This window comes from Aethina tumida, chromosome 6 (genome assembly GCF_024364675.1).
Source record: "Aethina tumida isolate Nest 87 chromosome 6, icAetTumi1.1, whole genome shotgun sequence".
Taxonomy (NCBI): Eukaryota; Metazoa; Arthropoda; class Insecta; order Coleoptera; family Nitidulidae; genus Aethina; species Aethina tumida.
This window is the reverse complement of record NC_065440.1, coordinates 15338237-15360591: the sequence shown is the minus strand read 5'-3', so window position 1 is coordinate 15360591 and position 22355 is coordinate 15338237. Positions and strand designations below refer to the sequence as shown.

The window sequence follows — 22355 nt, the reverse complement described above, 5'->3', positions numbered from 1 at the left end:
AAATATTTAATAATTGGAAAATACTTCAATCTTATTTATTATTTATGATAATCTTGAACAGTAGAATATAATTCAGTAAAATACTTCCAAAGAATTTTAATGTACTATAATTTTACCACATAAAAAAGTCTTCGTGGTTTATGATAAAAGGCAAAAATTTAGAAATTTTTTTTAAAAATACTTGAAATTATTTAAATAATTGGAAAATACTCCAATCTTATTTAATATTTATGGTAATCTTGAACTATAGAATTTAAGTCAGTAAAATACTTCCACAGAATTTTTATATATTGTACTTTAACCACATAAAAAAAGTCTTGGTGATCTATGAAAAAAGTCAAATTTTTTTAAATTTCTATAAAAACACTTGAAATTATTTAAATAATTGGAAAATACTCCAATCTTATTTATTATTTCTGGTAATTTTGAATTACAGAATTTAATTCAGTAAAATACTTCCAAAGAATTTTAATGTACCATTATTTCACCACATAAAAAAGTCTTGGTGGTTTATGTTAAAAGACAAAATTTTTGAATTTTTTATAAAAATATTTGAAATTATTTAAATAATCGGAAAACACTTTCAAAGAATATTAATACTAGTACTATAATTTAACCACATAAAAAAAGTCTTGTTGGTATATGATAAAAGTCAAATTTTCTGATTTTTTTATAAAAATATTTGAAAATATTTAAATAATTGGAAAATACTTCATTTTATTTATTATTTCTGGTACTTTTGAACTATAGAATTTAATTTAGTAAAATACTTCCAAAGAATTTTATTGTCATGTATTTCTATCACATAATAAAAGTATGTTGGTTTGTGACAAAAGTCAAATTTTTTTGAATTTTTTTTTAAAAATACTTAAATAATTGAAGAATACTTGAATTTTATTTGGGTAATTTTGAATTCGAAACATTCTAAAACACTTTTTATGGCTTTTGCATAAGTAAATCATTCAATAAAATACTTTGATCATTCCCTCCTCACTTTGAAGAAAATTTTAATATTTATTGTACTAATTTTATTAAGTGATGTTTAATCTTTGCAATACGTACAAAAATTGTGACGGCACCGTTCACAAACAATAAATAACGCAGTTCGGACCAATTGTCGTTTACTCCCTCGCACCGGCTCCGTCACTGTCCAGATTTAAGTCATTCACAGTGCGTGGGACAAGGACAGCGCTAGAGAGCCGCGGCCGGTTCGATGACCCGGCCATTTCTTTCTCCGGCACTTTATTTGCATGCAGTTTTTTTTATATCTTGTTGCGTTCTTTTACTGCCTCACTGCCTACTTTGACTGGAATAACTCTTGTCTTGACTAAGGTTATGGATGTTTAGCTTATTTATTTTTACGGCGCACTTTTTCTTTCTCTCTCTCCCTCCGTCTTTTTGTGGTTTTTTATTTTTTCCTTTTTTTTGACGTGTTTTTTATTATTGCCCGCGTGTGTGTGTGTGTGTGTGCGTCTCGGCCGTCCGGGGTCCGGGGAAGCCCCCCCGCCGCACGCGGCCCGGACGAGGGGGAGGGTGCGCCGCGGCCGCGGAAAGTTCGCTCACATCTCGCCAGTTCTGACGATGATGGTCGTTGATGGTTTTTTTTTTCTTTTCTATTTCATTTATTTGGGCCATCTGGAATTTGTTGCCCCTTTGAAATTCCCGGGAGGCTGTCTCCGAGAGTTCGCTTTCGAATCTTTATCTCGGTGGTTGTTGTTTACTTGGTGTATGTATCTTAGAAGCAGGAAATCCAAATCTTATCGGTGTTAATTTTTTTCTTTTTTTTTTTTTTGATACGCGACGGTTGTGTTCGTTTATTTGTTTGTATCTTTTCGAATTGCGGCAATTAGGTTTCATCGAATTAAATTGTTATGTGTGCTAATTGTTTTGTCGATTGGCCTTCGTTTAATTTTAGTACGAGATAAGGCAACGGGATTGTTTTAATCATCAATAAATAAATTGTTACTAAGTTGGGTGTCTTATTTCCTAAGTTATTTCCTACTCATCGATTTTCTTCGATTTATGATTGGGTTCGGTTCAATTACTTCCTTAATTTTTTCCCTTCAAGAAGGTTGATTTGTTTTGTTATCTCACTAAATGGTGTTTATTAGGATTATCTTAGAAACAGGAAATTCAAATTTTAATCACTTATTTGTTATACAACCTTTTCTAATTTGAAGAAATAAATTTATATTATTTTATGTGAATGCTTCATTTAATTTTACCACAACTTCATACTTAGCAAATAATGATGCCAACATTTGTTCAATATTTTTTATATTAGTTTCTACAGAATAAAGTAGTTCTTCTTTTCTGAATTTTTCTTCAAAAAATGATTGTCATCAGCTCCATTTCTTCAATATTTTTATATTTTAATTTCAATATACTAAAGAAACTTTTAAAGTTTATTTCTTCAATAAAACTTCTTCCAAACTACTCCAAGGAGTACCTTAGAAATGTGAAATTTAAACTAACAACTTGTATTTCTTTTTAAAATAAAACATTTGTATGTTTTTGTATTGTGGCATCTTCAAATAAATATATTTATTTAAACCATATTATCCATCTTTTTTTGAAGTTTTATTTGAGTATCTCTTTTATTCTTCAAATAATGTTTGTCTTTAGCTCCATTTCTTCAATATTTTTATATTTTAATTTCAATATACTAAAGAAACTTTTAAAGTTTATTTCTTCAATAAAACATCTTCCAAACTACTCCAAGGACTATCTTAGAAATGTAAAATTTAAACTAACAACTTGTATTTCTTTTTAAAATAAAACATTTGTATGTTTTTGTATTGTGGCATCTTCAAATAAATATATTTATTTAAACCATAATATCCATCTTTTTTTGAAGTTTTATTTGAGTATCTCTTTTATTCTTCAAATAATGTTTGTCTTTAGCTCCATTTCTTGAATATTTTTATGTTTTAATTTCAATATATTAAAGAAACTTTTAAAGTTTATTTCTTCAATAAAACTTCTTCCAAACTACTCCAAGGACTATCTTAGAAATGTAAAATTTAAACTAACAACTTGTATTTCTTTTTAAAATAAAACATTTGTATGTTTTTGTATTGTGGCATCTTCAAATAAATATATTTATTTAAACCATATTATCCATCTTTTTTTGAAGTTTTATTTGAGTATCTCTTTTATTCTTCAAATAATGTTTGTCTTTAGCTCCATTTCTTGAATATTTTTATGTTTTAATTTCTATATACATAACAAGCTTTTAAAGTTTATTTCTTCAAAAAAACTTCTTCGAGACTACTCCAAGGAGTACCTTAGAAATGGAAATTTAAAGTAACAACTTGTGTTTCTTTTTAATATAAAACATTTGTATGTTTTTTTATTGTGGCATCTTAAAATAAATAAATTTATTTAAACCATATTATCCATCTTTTTTTCTGAAGTTTTCTTTGAGTATCCCTTTTATTCTTCAAATAGTGTTTGTCTTTAGATCCATTTCTTGAATATTTTTATGTTTTAACTTCTGTATACTAAAGAAGCTTTTAAAGCTTAATTCTTCAAAAAAACTTCTTCGAAATTACTCCAAGGAGTACCTTAGAAATGTGAAATTTAAAGTAACAACTTGTGTTTCTTTTTAATATAAAACATTTGTATGTTTTTATATTGTAGCATCTTCCAAGAAATAAATTTATTTAAACCATACTATCCATCTTTTTTTCTGAAGTTTTCTTTAAGTATCTCTTTTATTCTTCAAATAATGTTTGTCTTTAGCTCCATTTCTTGAATATTTTTATGTTTTGACTTATGTATACTAAAGAAGCTTTTAAAGCTTAATTTTTCAAAACAACTTCCTCGAAATTACTCCAAGAAGGATCTTAGAAATGGAAATTTAAAGTAACAACCTGTGTTTCTTTTTAATATAAAACATTTGTATGTTTTTGTATTGTGGCATCTTAAAATAAATAAATTTATTTAAACCATATTATCCATCTTTTTTTCTGAAGTTTTCTTTGAGTATCCCTTTTATTCTTCAAATAGTGTTTGTCTTTAGATCCATTTCTTGAATATTTTTATGTTTTAACTTCTGTATACTAAAGAAGCTTTTAAAGCTTAATTTTTCGAAACAACTTCCTCGAAATTAGTCCAAGAAGGATCTTAGAAATGGAAATTTAAAGTAACAACTTGTGTTTCTTTTTAATATAAAACATTTGTATGTTTTTTTATTGTGGCATCTTAAAATAAATAAATTTATTTAAACCTTATTATCCATCTTTTTTTCTTAAGTTTTCTTTGAGTATCTCTTTTATTCTTCAAATAATGTTTGTCTTTATTTCCATTTCTTGAATATTTTTATGTTTTAACTTCTGTATACTAAAGAAGCTTTTAAAGCTTAATTTTTCAAAACAACTTCCTCGAAATTACTCCAAGAAGGATCTTAGAAATGGAAATTTAAAGTAACAACTTGTATTTCTTTTTAAAATAAAACATTTGTATGTTTTTATATTGTGGCATATTAAAATAAATAAATTTATTTAAACCATATTATCCATCTTTTTTTCTGAAGTTTTCTTTGAGTACACCTTTTATTCTTCAAATAGTGTTTGTATGTATACTAAAGAAGCTTTTAAAGTTTATTTCTTCTAAAAATCTTCTTCGAAACTACTCCAATGAGTATCTTAGAAATGTGAAATTTAAAGTAACAATTTGTGTTTTTTTTTTCATACACAACATTTGTGTGTCTTTATATATTGTGATTCTTCAATAATTTTTCTTTGAATTTGTTCTCTTTCTTCAATATTTTATCTTTTATATAACAATCTGGTTTTTATAATTTTTTCCTAAAAATTGTTTTGCAGCATTTTATCAATTAATCTTCATTAAAATATATGATATTAAATAAATAAATTATGGCCATATTGTCCATATCTCTTCTTTAAATTATCTTCATTTATCTTCAACAAATGTTCGGCCTTGAGTCCGTTTCTTTAATATTAATATTATTTATCCGAGTAGGCATTTTTCAGTTGCCAGTTTCTTCTTTACACTCCTCAGTCGAATAAATTCAACAAATTCTCCCGGGGTCCCCCCGTCGATCGATGCCGCATTCCGATCGAATCCCCGCGAATGCAATCCAACTCTCGGTTGCGTAACACGTAAATTACACTTACATGTGGATATACGAAGAGAGAACTAATAATGGCGTTATTATTATTTTGCCATTGCGAAAACGGTCCCCCCTCGCCACCTATTTTTATTTTATTTATTTTGCGCAATCCTCGCCGTCGGATAATTGAATTCTCTCGCGCAGATGGTTTGGCGTTGCCATTATTATTATTTTTTTTTTTTCTTCTCCTTTTAAATCTTCTTGGTGTTATTCTAAACGAGTTGCGCGAGGTGGTTTTTTATTTCTTTTAGTGTTTTGTGATGTTGCGATTGATCTTTAATCCTTTTGTAACTGTACCAATCGGTTTTTGTGTGGGACGCTTCGGGTCTCGGGCATTGCGATGCGACCAAGAAGACCCGAGACTCAGCTTCCATCGTGTGTGGATTGATGCTAAGACGAAACGTTGATTGGTTTAATAATCGAAATTTGTAATTTAATGGCGGATTACGGTTTGGTAGTCGGATATTTCAGTTTCGGAGTCCAACTTCTGATTTATTTCGTGTTGGCGAGAGAAACAATAAAATGCCTTCGTGGCTGATGCTTCCTTCGAACAATTCAAAAGGATATTATACATTCATTGGTGCCGTGCAATAAAATTTACACTGAGTAATAGGATTTTAAAGCAAATGTTCCGGTTATCGCGACGCTAATCGGCGATTTTTCTATTTGACGCATTTTAGAAGCGGTAACCGTTAAAATGAGCCGCCATAAAAATACGGACGAACAAAAATAAATGAAACGCTCGCCGACGGGGATTTTTATGTTTTACGATCATTCCATTCATATTTACATGATTATTTTTTTACAATGGGATGTTAAAATGGATTTATTTGTCATCTCGTGTAACGTAAACGGTGGATTATCACTTAATTGGTGGTGACGATAATTTAAACAATATTGGCTTAATTCTAATCCTTTAATCTTCCCTTTAATGGATGTTCTTGACTTTTATACCATATTTTTTCTTCCCTTTCCCGAATTTTTCTCTTCACTCTTATCATATCTTTTTCACCACATGTTTTATTTTCTTTATTCGCAGTTTAAATAATCATAAATTTTGATTTATGTTTTTTCGATATTGTTTCTTAATCTTGAATTTTATTTTTTACTATTGTTCTTCATTTTTATCATTATTTTGCATAACTCATGTTTCTTCTTTCTTCGTTTCTATGTGTGTTTCTTCATTCTTGTCATTCATGTTTTCTTTCTTTATCTTAAATTTATATTTTTAATTGTTCTTGGACTTCTTTATTCTTCTTAGTCTCTCTTCTCACTCATGTTTTTCTTTCTTTTTGTGGTTTCTTAGTCTTGAATTTTCATTTTTATTTGTTTTTAGTCTTTTTCTTCGTATCATTCATTTTTATCACTCAAGTTTTTTCCTTTTTTGTAGTTTCTTAATCTTAAATTGTCAATTTTTATTTGTTTTTAATCTTCTTCATTCTTCTCAATCATTTTCATCATTCATGTTTTTCCTTTCTTTATATTTTATTAACCCTGAATATTCAATTTTAATTGTTCTTGGACTTCTTTATTGTTATTATTCTTATCCCTCACACATGTTTCTTCTTTCTTTGTAGTTTCTTAGTCTTGAATTTTCAATTTTTATTTGATTTTAGTCTTCTTCATTCTTCTCATTCATTTTCCTCATTAATTTTTTCCTTTCTTTATATTTTATTAACCCTGAATATTCAATTTTAATTGTTCTTGGACTTCTTTATTGTTATTATTCTTATCCCTCACACATGTTTCTTCTTTCTTTGTAGTTTCTTAGTCTTGAATTTTCAATTTTTATTTGATTTTAGTCTTCTTCATTCTTCTCATTCATTTTCCTCATTAATTTTTTCCTTTCTTTATATTTTATTAATCTCGAATATTCAATTTTAATTGTTCTTGGACTTCTTTATTGTTATTATTCTTATTCCTCACACATGTTTCTTCTTTCTCTGTAGTTTCTTAGTCTTGAATTTTCATTTTTATTTGTTTTTAAACGTTTTCTTCGTATCATTCATTTTTATCACTCAAGTTTTTTCTTTCTTTGTAGTTTCTTAATCTTGAATTTTTATTTGTTTTTAGTCTTCTTCATTCTTCTCAATCATTTTCCTCATTCATATTTTCCCTTTATTTATATTTTATTAATCTTGAATATTCAAATTTAATTGTTTTTGGTCTTCTTTATTGTTATTATACTTATTCCTCACACATGTTTCTTCTGTCTTTGCAGTTTCTTAGTCTTGAATTTTCATTTCTATTTGTTTTTAACCTTTTTCTTCGTATCATTAATTTTTATCACTCATGTTTTTTCTTACTTTGTAGTTTCTTAATCTTGAATTTTCAATTTTTATTTGTTTTTTAGTCTTCTTCTTTGTTCTCAATCATTTTCCTCATTCATATTTTTCCTTTATTTATATTTTATTAATTTTGAATATTCAATTTTAATTGTTCTTGGACTTCTTTATTGTTATTATTCTTATTCCTCACACATATTTCTTCTTTCTTTGTAGTTTCTTTGCCTTGAATTTTCATTTTGTTTGTTTTTAGTCTTCGTAATTCTTATTTTTCAATTTTATTATTCACGTTTTTCCTTTCTATATAGTTTTTTAATATTAAATATTCATTCTTAATTGTTTTTTGTCTTCTTTATTCTCATTATTCCTATTCCTCACTCATTTTTTTTCCTTTCTTTGTAGTTCCTTAGCCTTGAATTTTCTTTTTTATTTGTTTTTGGTCTTCTTTATTCTCATAATTCTTTTTCACCATTCACGTTTTTTCTTTCTTTATAGAGTTTTAATCTTTAATATTCATTTTTAATTGTTCTTGATTTTCTTCAATCTTACTATTATTTTTCTACCTCATGTTTTTCATATCTTTGCGGAGTTTTAGTCTTGAATTTTATTTTTTATTTGTTTTTGATCGTCTATCTTTTTTTCTTTACTCATGTTTATTCGTTTTTTCTTTGATTTTGATCTTCTTCACTATTATCATTCATTTTAATCACATTTGTTTTTGTTTAATCTTTAGACTTAAATTTTCATTTGTACTTGTATCTCCTTTTTTATCGTTATTTTGCGTCAGACATGTTTTTCTTTTTATCTACATGTCTTACTAATTATTTTATTTTCAATAATTTTAATTTTTAATTAAGTTTGCACTCAGACTTGTTATCAACCTTAAATGATAAATATTTGAACTAGTTTATTCATCTATTTGTACGCGACTTTTTAGATCATCAAGACGATACTTTATCACGTTTAACCATTTAAATTTTTAAACCCACATCTCTAATTCTATAAAACAATACACATTGTAAATGATTGTACAGTGATAACGATGCATCAGTTTGTTTTTATCGTGTGCGATCACAATTTATTTTTTTTTTTTAATCCTTTATCACTGTCGCAAGCTGTCTCACTTAATGATCTCAATCATTTATTAATTTATCTAGTCCCGGCATATTATCTTGAGGGCACCCGAAGGGGTAATTAGTCGCATACGCCAATTGATTGTAATGGACCGAGGGGCGCGACGATTTCGCACCGTCACACACATCGGCCGGACCGAAATCAAAGTGCAAGACGTGGCCGGCAGCGGTTTCGGGAAGACGTGGTGGCACCACGGCCGATTGCATAACGGTCAACGTCGACAATTAAAGTTCCAGTTCGGAACCGAGACAACGGCATCGGTTCCAAATCATAAAATGTTTTATGCACACACATACACACGGAATATTCGCGAATAATTAAATTAAGCAGCGATTTGGTCGCTTATTTGTTTAATGTTTGAGGCAGCAATTATATTTATAACGTCGTTAAAGGCTTGTTTTGTCTGTGCCCGCCGCCGGTGACGTCCCAACGCGAAACGTTATCAACGGAACGCGAGGAAGTGCCCTTGACTGGCACGACGTCTTTATCGTTACGGGGCCACCGACCAAAATGTATATCTGGAACGAGCCGTTCGGCCACTTCTTTTCCTCGTACGTCCAGGAAAGGCACGCCGTGTGTGTTGTTACATTAAAATAAATATTAGATAAATAGAAAGTTACACGTCGGGTTTTTGCATGGGCGGGCGGGAGAAATTTGTACGGCTTAGATTTATTGTTGCGAACTGGACTTTACGACGGTGTGCGGCTGTGCGACTCTTTTTATTCCGTAAAAGTTTTAATGCATCTTAATACCCCGGCTACGGTTTTATGCCTTATTCAAATCGCGTCCTCAAATATAAAATAAATTCCGGTTTTTATTGGCGCATCAATTAAACTTTAATACCCCGAGATGGACTTGACCGTTTTCCTGTTTTACATTTTTTCTTTGCGGCGACGATGCAATAAAAGAAATCTGCGAACGCCTCAACTGGTTATTAATAGATGGGGCTGGTGTTTAATGTAATTTACAAATTTAATGTAAAAACTGCATTTTACTGAGACACCTCACTAGTGAGAGGAATTTAAAACAGGATCCTGTAATTTTTAATATTTAAAGAGTATGTCGGCAGATGGCTCTGATACCATTATTTTCTCTCGTGTAGACTTTTAAAGACTCAAATTTCTTTAAGAACTCTTTCATTGACCTGGAGTAGCTCTTCAGTTCTTTATATATGGTTGACATCTTTAATGTCTTCAGTATATCTTCTTTAATTAATTCATGAGACCATAATTCATATACTTTTTATAAATTTCCAATGAAATTCTTCTAATTTACTGATTTATTTATTATTTTATTTGTGACATTTTTCGTGTGAAACTCGTCATGTTAAATAAAAATGTTTTTTAAAATTTAAAAGATTTGACTTTTAAATTCACCAACTTCCTCAAAAACTCTTTCATTGACCAGGAGGAGCTCCTCAGTTCTTTTGATATAGTTAATATATTTAATGTCATCAGTATATCTTCCTTAATTAATTACTGAGAGCATAATTCAGATACTTGATATAATTTTTCAATGAAATTCTTCTAATTAACTGATAAAAAATATTTTTTTGTGACATTTTTTGTGTGAAACTCGTTATGTTAAATAAAAATGTTTTTTAAAATATAAAAGATTTGACTTTTAAAGACACCAACTTCCTCAAAAACTCTTTCATTGACCAGGAGTAGCTCCTCAGTTCTTTTGATATAGTTAATATATTTAATGTCATCAGTATATCTTCCTTAATTAATTACTGAGAGCATAATTCAGATACTTGATATAATTTTTCAATGAAATTCTTCTAATTAACTGATAAAAATTATTTTATTTGTGACATTTTTCGTGAGAAACTCGTTATGTTAAATAAAAATGTATTTTAAAATCTAAAAGTTTTGACGTTTAAAGACACCAACTTATTACACCAATTAATTCAGATACTTTTTATAAATTTCCAATGAAATTCTTCTATTTACTGATATAAATTATTTTATTTATGATATTTTTCGTGAAACACTCGTTATATTAAATAAAATATTTGACTTTTAAAGACACCAACTTTGTCAAAACCTCTTTTATTAACCAAGAGTATGAAATGTTCATAAAACTGATACACCTCATTAGTGAGAGGAATTTAAAAAAGGTCCCTGTAATTTTTAATAATTAAAGAGTAAGTCGACAGATGGCTCTGATCCAATTACTCCATTTGTCCCGCGTCAGTAACAAATTAAACACAAGACCACTAATTAAATATGCAATGTTAAGTTAATTTGTGAGTGACTAAAATTTATCATAGTTTCTCTGATAACAAAACGTTAGTGTGTGTGTGTGTGTGTGTTTGTGCCTTGGCAACGCAAACTAAAAATCTGGTTTTCAGTTGTTTGCACAACGTATTTTTATCTGGCATGTTCGTCAGTTTATTATACAATTACTGCAAATTACATATTTGCAATTTTTATTATCTGGCCCCGTGTTTCCGAGAAAGCGGCTGCGTATATATCTGAGGTCAATCGGATAAAGTTGCGCCGCGGCTCGGGCCGCGTCTTTAAAAATTGGGTTGTACACGCTAAAAATAAAGATCGATGCAATTCTTAAAATATACTTATAATATTGGTTGCGACGGAAAAATCGGCCAAGTGTGGCTGATTCACTTTGCGAATTTATGGTGGAGTTATTTTATCTGGACACGCTTTGATCTGGGTTATTAAAGGGTAATTGGGGAAATTAGTTTTATACATATTACATTTCAATTTGAAGAGTTAAAGACTTCTACTAATTTCTTCTGATATAGATACAAATAATTTGGCTATTTGGTTGTATAAAAAAAATATATTTTATAATCTAAAAGATTTGACTTTTAGAGACACCAATTTCTTCAATAATTCTTTCATTGCCCAGGAGTAGCTATTCAGTTCTTTAGATGTAGTTAATATCTTTAATGTCATCAGTATATCTTCTTTAATTAATTCCTGAGTGAATAATTTAGATACTTGATACAAATTTCCAATGAAATTCTTCTAATTTACTGATAAAAATTATATTATTTGTGACTTTTTTCGTGAGAAACTCGTTATGTTAAATAAAAATGTATTTTAAAATCTAAAAATTTTGATTTATAAAGATACCAACTTCTTCAAAAACTCTTTCATTAATCTGGAGTAGCTATTCAGTTCTTTAGATGTAGTTAATATCTTTAATGTCAGTATATCTTGTTTAATTAATTCCTGAGTGAATAATTCAGATACTTGATACAATTTTTCAATGAAATTCTTCTAATTTACTGATAAAAATTATTTTACTTGTGACATTTTTCGTGAGAAACTTGTTATGTTAAATAAAAGTGTATTTTAAACTCTAAAAGACTTAACTTTTAAAGACACCAACTTCCTCAAAAACTCATTCATTGACCAGGAGTAGCTCTTCAGTTCTTTAGATATAGTTAATATCTTTAATGTCATGAGTATATCTTCTTTAATTAATTCCTGAGAGCATAATTTTTATACTTGATATAATTTTCCAATGAAATTCTTCCAATTTACTGATAAAAATTATTTTATTTGTGACATTTTTCGTGATAAACGCGTTATGTTAAATAAAAATGTATTTTAAAATCTAAAAATTTTGATTTATAAAGACACCAACTTCCTCAAAAACTCTTTCATTGACTAGGAGTACCTCTACAGTTCTTTAGATGTAGTTAATATCTTTAATGTCATCAGTATATTTTGTTTAATTAATTCCTGAGAGCATAATTCAGATACTTGATATAATTTTCCAATGAAATTCTTCTAATTTACTGATAAAAATTATTTTATTTGGGACATTTTTGTGAGAAACTCGGTTATGTTAAATAAAAATGTACTTTAAAATCTAAAAGATTTAACTTTTAAAGACACCAACTTCCTCAAAAACTCTTTCATTGACCAGGAGTAGCTCTTCAGTTCTTTAGATATAGTTAATATCTTTAATGTCATCAGTATATCTTCTTTAATTAATTCCTGAGAGCATAATTCAGATACTTGATAAAATTTTCCAATGAAATTCTTTTAATTTACTAATAAAAAATATTTTATTTGTAACATTTTTCGTGAGAAACTCGTTATGTTAAATAAAAATGTATTTTAAAATCTAAAAGATTTGACTTTGAAAAACAGCAACTTCCTAAAAAACTCTTTCATTGACCAGGAGTAGCTCTTCAGTTCTTTAGATATAGTTAATATCATTAATCTCATCAGTATATCTTCTTTAATTAAATCCTGAGAGTATAATTCAAATACTTGATACAATTTTTCAATGAAATTCTTTAAATTTGCTGATGAAAATTATTTTATTTGTTAAATTTTTCGTGAGAAACTCGTTATGTTAAGTAAAAATGTACTTTAAAATCTAATAGATTCGACGTTTAAAGACACCAACCTCCTCAAAAACTCTTTCAGTGACCAGGAGTAGCTCTTCAGTTCTTTCGATAATAATTAATATGGATTAATGGATAATAAGTTAATAACTTTAATATCGTCAGTATATCTTCTTTAATTAATTCCTGAGGCCATAATTCAGATACTTGATATAATTTTCCAATGAAATTCTTCTAATTTACTGATAAAAATTATTTTATTTGACACTTTTCGTGAGAAATTCGTTGTATTTTATAATATAAAATATTTGACGTTTAAAGGCACCAACTTCCTCAAAAACTATTTTACTGACCAGGAGTAGCTCTTTAATTTCCAGATATTGTTAATATTTTTAGTTTCATTAGTATATCTTCTTCAACTATAGTACTACATAGATATTTGATATTAATTCCCAATGAAATCCTTTCAAATTATTGACAAAACTAGTTTTATTTCTGAAATATTCTCATTATGTTAAATAAAACTGTTGACTTTTAATGGCACCAAATTCATCGAAAACTTATTTCATTGTCCAGGAGGAGTTAAATCTTTTAGAAATTAATTACTGAAAACAGGATCCAAATACCCATTATCTTCTTCTGTTTAAAATAATTCAGATTTGTGTGGACAAAATTAACTCTTCAGACTCTTCTCCAAAACCTTTTTCCTTTGGCCAGGAGCAGCTATTCAATCTTTCAAATATTGTCAATATTAATAACACCATCAGCACATCTTTGTTAATCCCCGAGGCCATTATTTGCAATTTAGCTGCACCACCATTCGGTCCAGCAGGAAAGAACTAGGAACGGCTGGATTGGTTCTTGAAATATTCACAATCCGCACTAATCATAATTAGACAGCAGTCGGTGCATTGGGCCTGGATCCATTGGCAATTTAATTTGATTTCGTAACACAAAACGTCCAGTTATCGAAATCGATTTTGCGCAACGCAATATAATAAATTGGCCGCCATTATTGCGGCACTGTTTTATATTTGAAAAAATTCTTACACACACACATATATATATATTATTATATTTGTGGTGATTTTTCGAAAAAAATATTCAGCAATGGCCGACGGTCCGACTAATTGTCCATCGGTTGGCAAATCGAATTTAAACAATGGCTCCACCCCTATTTATATAGAAATTGTGCATATTTGATTCCTCGCGCAAATTTAATGTATTAACGGGTTGTGTGTGTGCGAGTGTGTGTGATTTTTTCGAAAACCCCACCGTCCTCCCCCATCAATATATTTTAATAACGTTTCCGGTGCATCGGAGGCGTGGTCCCGATTTATATAAATTAACAATTGTTTAAAAAACGGACCAACAACATATAGGCCTCATCGCTTGGGGGTGGTGACTGTCGGTGACGTCATTATGTACAACGCGGTGCCGCCATATTGGATTTGGGGCTTATGTACATGTTCCTGGTCCACTCCAGCCCGACTGCCCTCTCACACACACACACACACACACACATATACATGCATGCATAGGCAGACGATAGTTTCAATAAATCAAAACGGCCTGGGTGATGTTCGGCCGTTTTGCACTCGGCACACGCATGCGATTTTGTTTGGCTATCCACGAATCGACTCGATCCGGGCTCAGGACGGCCGGTCCGGCGAAAAAATGATGGTCGGGAAAAAAATTGGTGGCGAAAAAAATGGAGAAAAAACGTCGGAAAGAAGTCGGTCGTCGGGAGGTCGTTTGGGGGGTCGGGAAAAAGCTGGGCCTGGAGGGCTGGGTTCAATGTTCGATGGCATAGTGTTGGGCACGGTGGGGTTGGAGGAAGGGGTGCTTTTTTAGCCCGCTTCCCAACTGTGGAAGCCAGTACAAGTACAATTTGTCTTCTGGTTGTCTTTGGTGTTTTTGTGTTGGAGGCGAAGCTAAGCCGACATTTTGTTTGAGTCATAACTTGATAAAATTTGATGGAGCTTCCTCTGTTGTATCAAAATTTGTCCCTATTCTACATTTAATCCTTCATGTGGACAATTTTTTGGTCAATAAACACTAAGCCAAGTCTTAAATTGTCTTGGTACCTCCGCACATCAATCAATTTTAAATGATCCTCATCTTTAGATCCCACTTTAACACGCCACATTGGCATTTTTATGGATATCTAAACACATATGCCAAAAATAGATCCCGGAGACACACATATAAATATAAATGGAGGCACAAACATCAAACTTACCGGTATATGGTAGAAAAATTCACTGTCCTCTTTTCAGTAGTGGAACGTTGTAAATTCTTCTGTGTGGTTCTTGATTTCTTGAAGTCTTAGTCGGTGGCGAAGGCGTATTTATGTGTTTTTAGTATTTTGGGTTTATTATATTTGTTAAGTCACGATTGGGGATGGTTTTTTTTTTATTTTGTTTTTAGTATTATTTTAGATTTAACAGTATTAAATATTTTTTGTACCGAAAATGTAAGCCACGATATTGTTTTATTTTTTTTTATATTTTTTTGTATTTTTTATTAAGTTTTATTATTAATAATATACAAATTTTCTAATAGGAAGTTTTCTGGGAGTTTAAGGCCGACTTATTAAGGCACGTCAGTCGATAGTTTGGAAAAATACGATTTTTGTTTAGCTTTAAAATAATTATATTTTTTTTTGTTACTTAAAAAAGTACACCTAAACTCTTTAAATAAATATTCTTAATTTTCTTCCTCTTTTTTTATATCAGTTTAATAGATCACAGATTTTTCTTATTATCTTTTCGTTTTTTTCTTGTTTAGTTTCGAAATGAATAGAACGGTTTTAAAAAGCTTGTCGTCGGAAAAATGAAAAACTCGGAAACTGAAAACCTCTGGTCACTGTAGTTATCTGTTGTATATCTGTTGAAAAACGAATTGAAGCCCGTTGTGTTTAATCAAATAGTAGCCCTATTGTTCTTCTGATAAAACCAAAGATGGTGTTGCCCGTAATGAAATCAAAAACTGCTTTGCGAAAAGGTCAACTTGTTGAAACTGTATTATTGTTGTCTTGTTGATTGCCCGATAGTCTCAAGAAATTGATCTTCTCCTTTGGTGATGTGTATACAAATACGAAACGAATATTTGGTTAGTTGAAAAAGTCTTGTATGCCCGTTTGAATTATAAAACCAAACTTGTATTAAAAAACTATTTGTGTGTGGTTTAAGTTGTTTTTAAAAAAATTATTATTCCTATCCTTGATCCTCTATTGTTCTTTGTCTAGCGGCGCAGCGTCTGAAGATTAGGAACATCGTTTGCCGAAATGGTTTGTATCACAAGAAGATTTTTGTACTGTTTCTAATGGAGAATTTCTGAAACAAAAACACTCAATCAATTACTTATAAAACAACCTAAAAGTATCAACTAAACAACTTTATGAAGGCTTGTTGAAAAAACAAAATGGCGACGGAAAGTTCATCAATCATTTCCAATAAGTTTGCTTTTTCTACTTCTCTTCATTATCTAAAAATGCTCAAGAGAAATCTTCTAATTGCCTGGCAAACATGCACTTTACTATCGAGGAGGAAAGAAATGGACTTTTCTCTTCATCTTCATCGTCTAAGGATGCCCAAAGGAAGTTTCTAATTGGACATTGGTAAAAAATCTTTTGATATACTATTTTTTCCTAACGAGAATCTTGGAAAAGCTTTGGATTTTTATATTTATTTCCATTACATCCAATTGAACAATTAATATTTTGTCAATCCAGAGGATTTTTGAAGCTATTTTCTCCATCACAGAAAAAAATATACGTTGAAAGATCAAAATTGGAAGAATGAACAATCAATTCCAGAAGTTTTAAGATCTAAAAATTTGGAGCTGACCAACTGAAAACTCCCTTTAATTTTTTTTTCCAAACTTAGATAAACTGAAGCTTCATTGATTAAACAGAAGATATTTACATTTAGATTACTAATAACACCTATGAATATTAAATGAGCGCCATCTTGCAGCTACAATTCACACCTAAGAATGTAATACATATCCATAAAAAGTTCCAGAAGCTCACAAGGCAAAGCAACAGCCCAAAATGAGGTTTTTCTTAAAAAAAAATTAAAACAATAACTTAAATGTGCCTTTAAAGACTTAAAATTGTTGAAACTGGACGAACCTTAATTTTAACAAGCGCCATATTGAATTCATATTTGGTGTGTTTGAAAAAGTTTCAAAGTTGTTCGAGTACAACTCAAAGTTTGAAGGCAAACTCTTTTTAACTTAACTTAGTTTCGGGCTTGTTAAATGGTCTTCTTCCATTTTTTTCCAGAAGAAATGAAAAATTAACCATTTTTTTCTCCAATAAAGGAAGTAACTTGTCTTTTTTTCTGAGCTAATAGTTCTTCTCAAGCTTCATAATTTAATGGAAGGCTCAATTATGAAGAAATTAAGTCTGTGTAATAACCAGCCATTAATTTAAGCCATTTTTCACTTCGATTTGCCTCATGCAAGTCCAAAAAAAGTCTAAAAAAGTGTACCTCCTTAATTTTTTTAAAAGCACCAGTTACAACATTTTTAAAGTGCTTCAAAAAACATTAAATAAATAAAAAAAAACAACATGCATCAGGGTGCAAGACACAAGTTGCCGGTGATCAGCTTCAATACTCATCCACAGAAAAGGCACACAAAAAACCACATGGAACTTAAGCCGGGCCAAGCACACTGAGGGTTCCGAAGGCGCAGCACAAACTCTAGAAGAAGCCGAAAGAACGCGCGACGTGCGTGGAGAGGGTGTCGATCCATGCTTGCCACACCACATAACCTCTACCGACTTAAGACGTCTGCGCCCCGAACTTACTGTCGTTTTTTTCGTTTTGGTTTATTGCAATTTTTTATATATATTTATATATATAACTGTAGGTTTAGATTGGGTTCGGGTTAGGTGTGAAGGGATGTATGTTTAAAACGCTTTGCCGCTGGATTGGAACTGAAACAAAATTCCGGCGAAATCGGCGAAAACAACACCCAGCTTCGAAGTACATAACGAATGGGGTGGTACATAACGATTGCACATAGAGCCCGTCCTTTGCGTCAGGCCGCGTCTCTATGTACGGCGACGGGTGCAACGGCGGCGGTGGCGGTGGACGTTCGGGCGCTGGCCGCTGATGCGACAGAGATGAAAGGGTGAAACGTTAACTGTCGGTGGGTGAGACACAGTGGGACCGATGCGATGGTTTTTGTGCCGGTTGCACAACGTTAATGTGGGCCTTAATGCATAGTATGTAAACTAGTCGGTGTCAAGAACAGTAAAACTGTACAAGGTTATACAAACATTAGCTTTAGCTCACGCCATTACTGGGGGGTAGTTTCTGAATTTCGTTGCCGTTTGGACGTGCGTTTTGGTCGTTGATAATAATTTGTTTTATGTGTTGGTTCAAATATAAATAAAGGCTTTTTTATAAAATATTGTAAACAAAATATATTTTTGGAACAAGCTAAATTTGATCGCAATAATTGTTTAGAAAATAAAACCCCAGAAATTATATTTTTACTGCTGAGTTAGCAGGAAAATTTGTTTCATAGTTAGTAAAACACTTTGACAAGGAACAATTAATTAAAAAAGCTTTTATTTAATATTTTTGCTTTTAAACTTATGTAAATGTTTACATCTAAAAAATTACTGTAATTGTTTGAGTATAAAGATATTTTTAGACTAGAGAAAATAACAAAATGTGTTTTATTGCGCATAATATTAATTTAGAATTCCAGAAATTATTGTTGTATATTTTATTTAATTTTTTCAATCTATTTTAAAACCATTAATAAATAAATAAAATCTAGTATGTAATTATATATATATATATATAATAATAATTTTTTGTGTCATTTACTGAAAATAAAAAATATAAATTTAGTCAATTAATAACATTGTCATAAAATATTTTTATAAATAAATATAAATTTGAACCTGAAGGTAATTTTATTAATTGATACAATGTTGAATCATTGCCGTAATTAAATTTAGAATGAATAAATTAACTAGTTAATAAAATAACAAGATAAGAACATAAGAAATTTAGGTATTTAAAATAATTTATGGATATTCTGATAGATGGTAAATGCTTTTATCATTTTGAAAATAATTATAGGGAGTTTTTATACTGAATTTGTGGAATTTAAATTTATATTGTTACGTTGCAGTAGTCACTTCAAATGTAACTGGTAAGAAAATGAGTTATAAACCTTTAAACTTTACAGATGTGATTAAATTTAATTAATAATGAAACGTATTAATTAATAATGGTTTTTTAGTTTTAAATATTAACCATTTTTATATTACACATGATTCATATATTTCAGATTAGTTTAATTTTAATGGTTTAATAAATATTTAGAATTTATAAAAGTTGTGAATTTTATAGAATTTGCAGAAATAATACAATTTGCAGAATATATAGAACAATATTTTTTGTGAAATTTACAGAAATCAAAAAATTCACAGGAATTATTGAAATTGCAAAACTTACAGAACTTTTTATTGAATATACAGAATTTATAAAATTTACATAATTTTCAGAATTTACAGGTTAATAGAACTTATAGAACATTTGTTATAAAATTTACAAAATTTACAGTAATTACAGAATTTACAGTATATTATTTATAGAATTTACAGAATTTTTAACATTTATAGAATTTTTGGAATTTATAGAATTTTTTACAATATTTATAGAATTTTTTATAGAATTAATAGAACATTTTATAGAATTTTTAGAAATTTTAGAATTTTTTGGAGAATTTATAGAATTTATGGATTTTTTATTGAATTTATAGAATATTTTATTGAATTTATAGAATTTTTTACAGAATTTATAGAATTTTTTATAGAATTAATAGAAGATTTTATAGAGTTTTTAGAAATTATAGAATTTTTTGGAGAATTTATAGAATTTTTTTATAGAATTTATAGATTTTTTATTGAATTTATAGAATATCTTATTGAATTTATAAAATTTTTTACAGAATTTATAGAATTTTTTATAGAATTAATAGAACATTTTATAGAATTTTTAGAAATTATAGAATTTTTTGGAGAAATTATAGAATTTTTTACAGAATTTTTTTAGAAAATTTATAGAATGTTTTACAATATTTATAGAATCTTTTATAGAATTTATAGAATTTAAGTCTTTAATTTGATTTTATAAAATTTGAATGTATATTTTTACGTCCAAATAATCATTTCAAAAGAAAGAATATCTTATTGAATTTATAAAATTTTTTACAGAATTTATAGAATTTTTTATAGAATTAATAGAACATTTTATAGAATTTTTAGAAATTATAGAATTTTTTGGAGAAATTATAGAATTTTTTAAGAATTTTTTTAGAAAATTTATAGAATGTTTTACAATATTTATAGAATTTTTTATAGAATTTATAGAATTTAAGTCTTTAATTTGATTTTATAAAATTTGAATGTATATTTTTACGTCCAAATAATCATTTCAAAAGTAATTAGTAAGTAAATTATTCTGAGGAAATTATATAGCAGTTTCCTGGTTTTAATTCTACCAAATATTTAAATAAGCAGATTATGTCTAAAACACAATAATTGGACGTGTTGCTGCGGTACTTAAAATCGTTTGATTAAAATACTTCAAAGTGGAATTAATAAAATCTATTCTATCTTTATTCTATTGTTTGGTTCGTGAGCAGACATTTAAAATACAGCAGAACCATTGCACATTTAATAGGACTCACGATTAAATGCAACGAACGAGGGTAATTACCAAAGATAACAATGGAAATCATGTGTTACTAATTCCGCCTCGGTCAGAACTGCACCAATGTGCCCCAACAACGAAAATATCAAGTAACCAATACAACAATTTTTTTTGTTGTCGTTTCAGACGTTGGGGCAGCTGAAGGATGTGGTCGGATGTACATCGATTGACTTGTCGAACTGGCCCAAATCGATGGACGGGCGTTTCGGTGTGTTCGTCGATCCCCCCGGATAATGTGCCGGGCTGATTAACCGATTAAACGGGGCCAAAAATCAAGCGTTCACGCTCGACGCGACAAGGTGCGTCGCGACGTGCACCCGGGGGGGACACGGCGGCGGCGGTTGATGCATCGCGGACGCTGCAAGCGGGACGGGAGAGGGTGCAATTGGTATAGGCGAGCGGCGGAATTTTATCAAAGCGAAACACGGGGGGGAAAACGTATGATTTTCGTTATTAAATCAATAATGTTTTGTGTTAAATTCATATAATATGCGTGTGCCGGGCCTCGGATTGTTATTTATTTTAGCTGTGGGGCGCATGTTTTGTCGATCGAGTGGCGAATATTTTTTTCGAGCCCCGCGTCGATCTGCCCCCATTGGACGGGGTCGGTGGAGGAGGGGTGGGGATTTTTTAAATAATCTATGTACTATTAAAAACTGCGCGTTGGGCTGTTTGGTGGATTTTTTTTGCTGCCGCCGCCGATGACTTTGGCCCCGTTGTGTTGTTCGTGCGAGGCAGGAGGCGAACATCGGTCCGACAACGCAGTTGTGTAATGTTGTGCCCTGCCCTTATTGTTTGGGAATTCGGTACTAGTTTGATCTAGTTGCTGAGGATTTTCTTTGGAAATGTTTTAGTGTTTTAATCAAATCATCAAAGTTTCATTTGTTTAGGTTGGGTTTCAGGCATTGTGCAATTTTAAAGATGTCAATGATATTTTTAGTCTATTACAATGTGGGCAGTTATAATTTATCTTGCGACTATTTAGAAATGTGAAACACAAACAATAAAATCCATGTTTGGAATTTTAATAGAATAGTTATTCGTAATACAAAATTTAAATTGCAACAGTATAAAAATTATTAAATGTGTAATTTAAAAATAATGTAAATAATTTTGTAATTTATTATTTTCGTACACTTTGTAGATTCTATTGATTTTATAGATATTGAATATTTTGTATATTATAAAAAAGTTACACAAGTTTACAGTATTAATATAATTTACAGACTTTTTATAGAATTTATGGATTCTGTAACAATTTCTGATTTTAAGGATTTCACAAAATTTTCAATATTTTCAAAATATACAAAATTTACGAGCTTACAGATCTTACAGAATTTTCAAAATATACAAAATTTACAGAGCTCTTAGAATTCTCAGAATTTTCAAAATTTTCAGAATTTATAGAATTTACAGAATCTACAGAATTTACAGATTTTACAGAATTTACAGAATTTACAGAATTTACAAAATTTACAGAATTTACTGAATTTACAGAATTTACAAAATTCACAGAATTTACAGAATTTATAAAATTTGCACAATTTACAGAATTTTCTGATATTTCAGAACTTACAGAATTTGCAGAATTTTTTGAATGATCTGAATTTTCTCAATTTTTAAAATTTTCGGAATTTACAAAATTGACAAAATTTTCAAAATTTTCAAAACTTACAGAATTTCTAGAATTTATAAAATTTACAGAATTTACAGAATTT

The 22355-nt window shown here is 29.5% G+C and overlaps 2 protein-coding genes across 4 annotated transcripts in view; one reads left to right on the top strand and one right to left on the bottom strand.

The window, feature by feature from the left end:
* LOC109603907 (zinc finger protein 135) overlaps positions 1-17842 on the bottom strand; it is a 138111-nt gene extending 120269 nt beyond the window's left edge. Inside the window, exons 1-2 of the mRNA XM_049968709.1 lie at positions 17709-17842; positions 15132-16227 (exon numbers count right to left, since the gene is read on the bottom strand). The gene's annotated coding sequence lies outside the window, so the exon portion shown is untranslated. The remainder of the gene's footprint in view (positions 1-15131; positions 16228-17708) is intronic.
* LOC126265848 (uncharacterized) overlaps positions 1-22355 on the top strand; it is a 209776-nt gene that overhangs the window by 133388 nt on the left and 54033 nt on the right. The window lies entirely within an intron of this gene.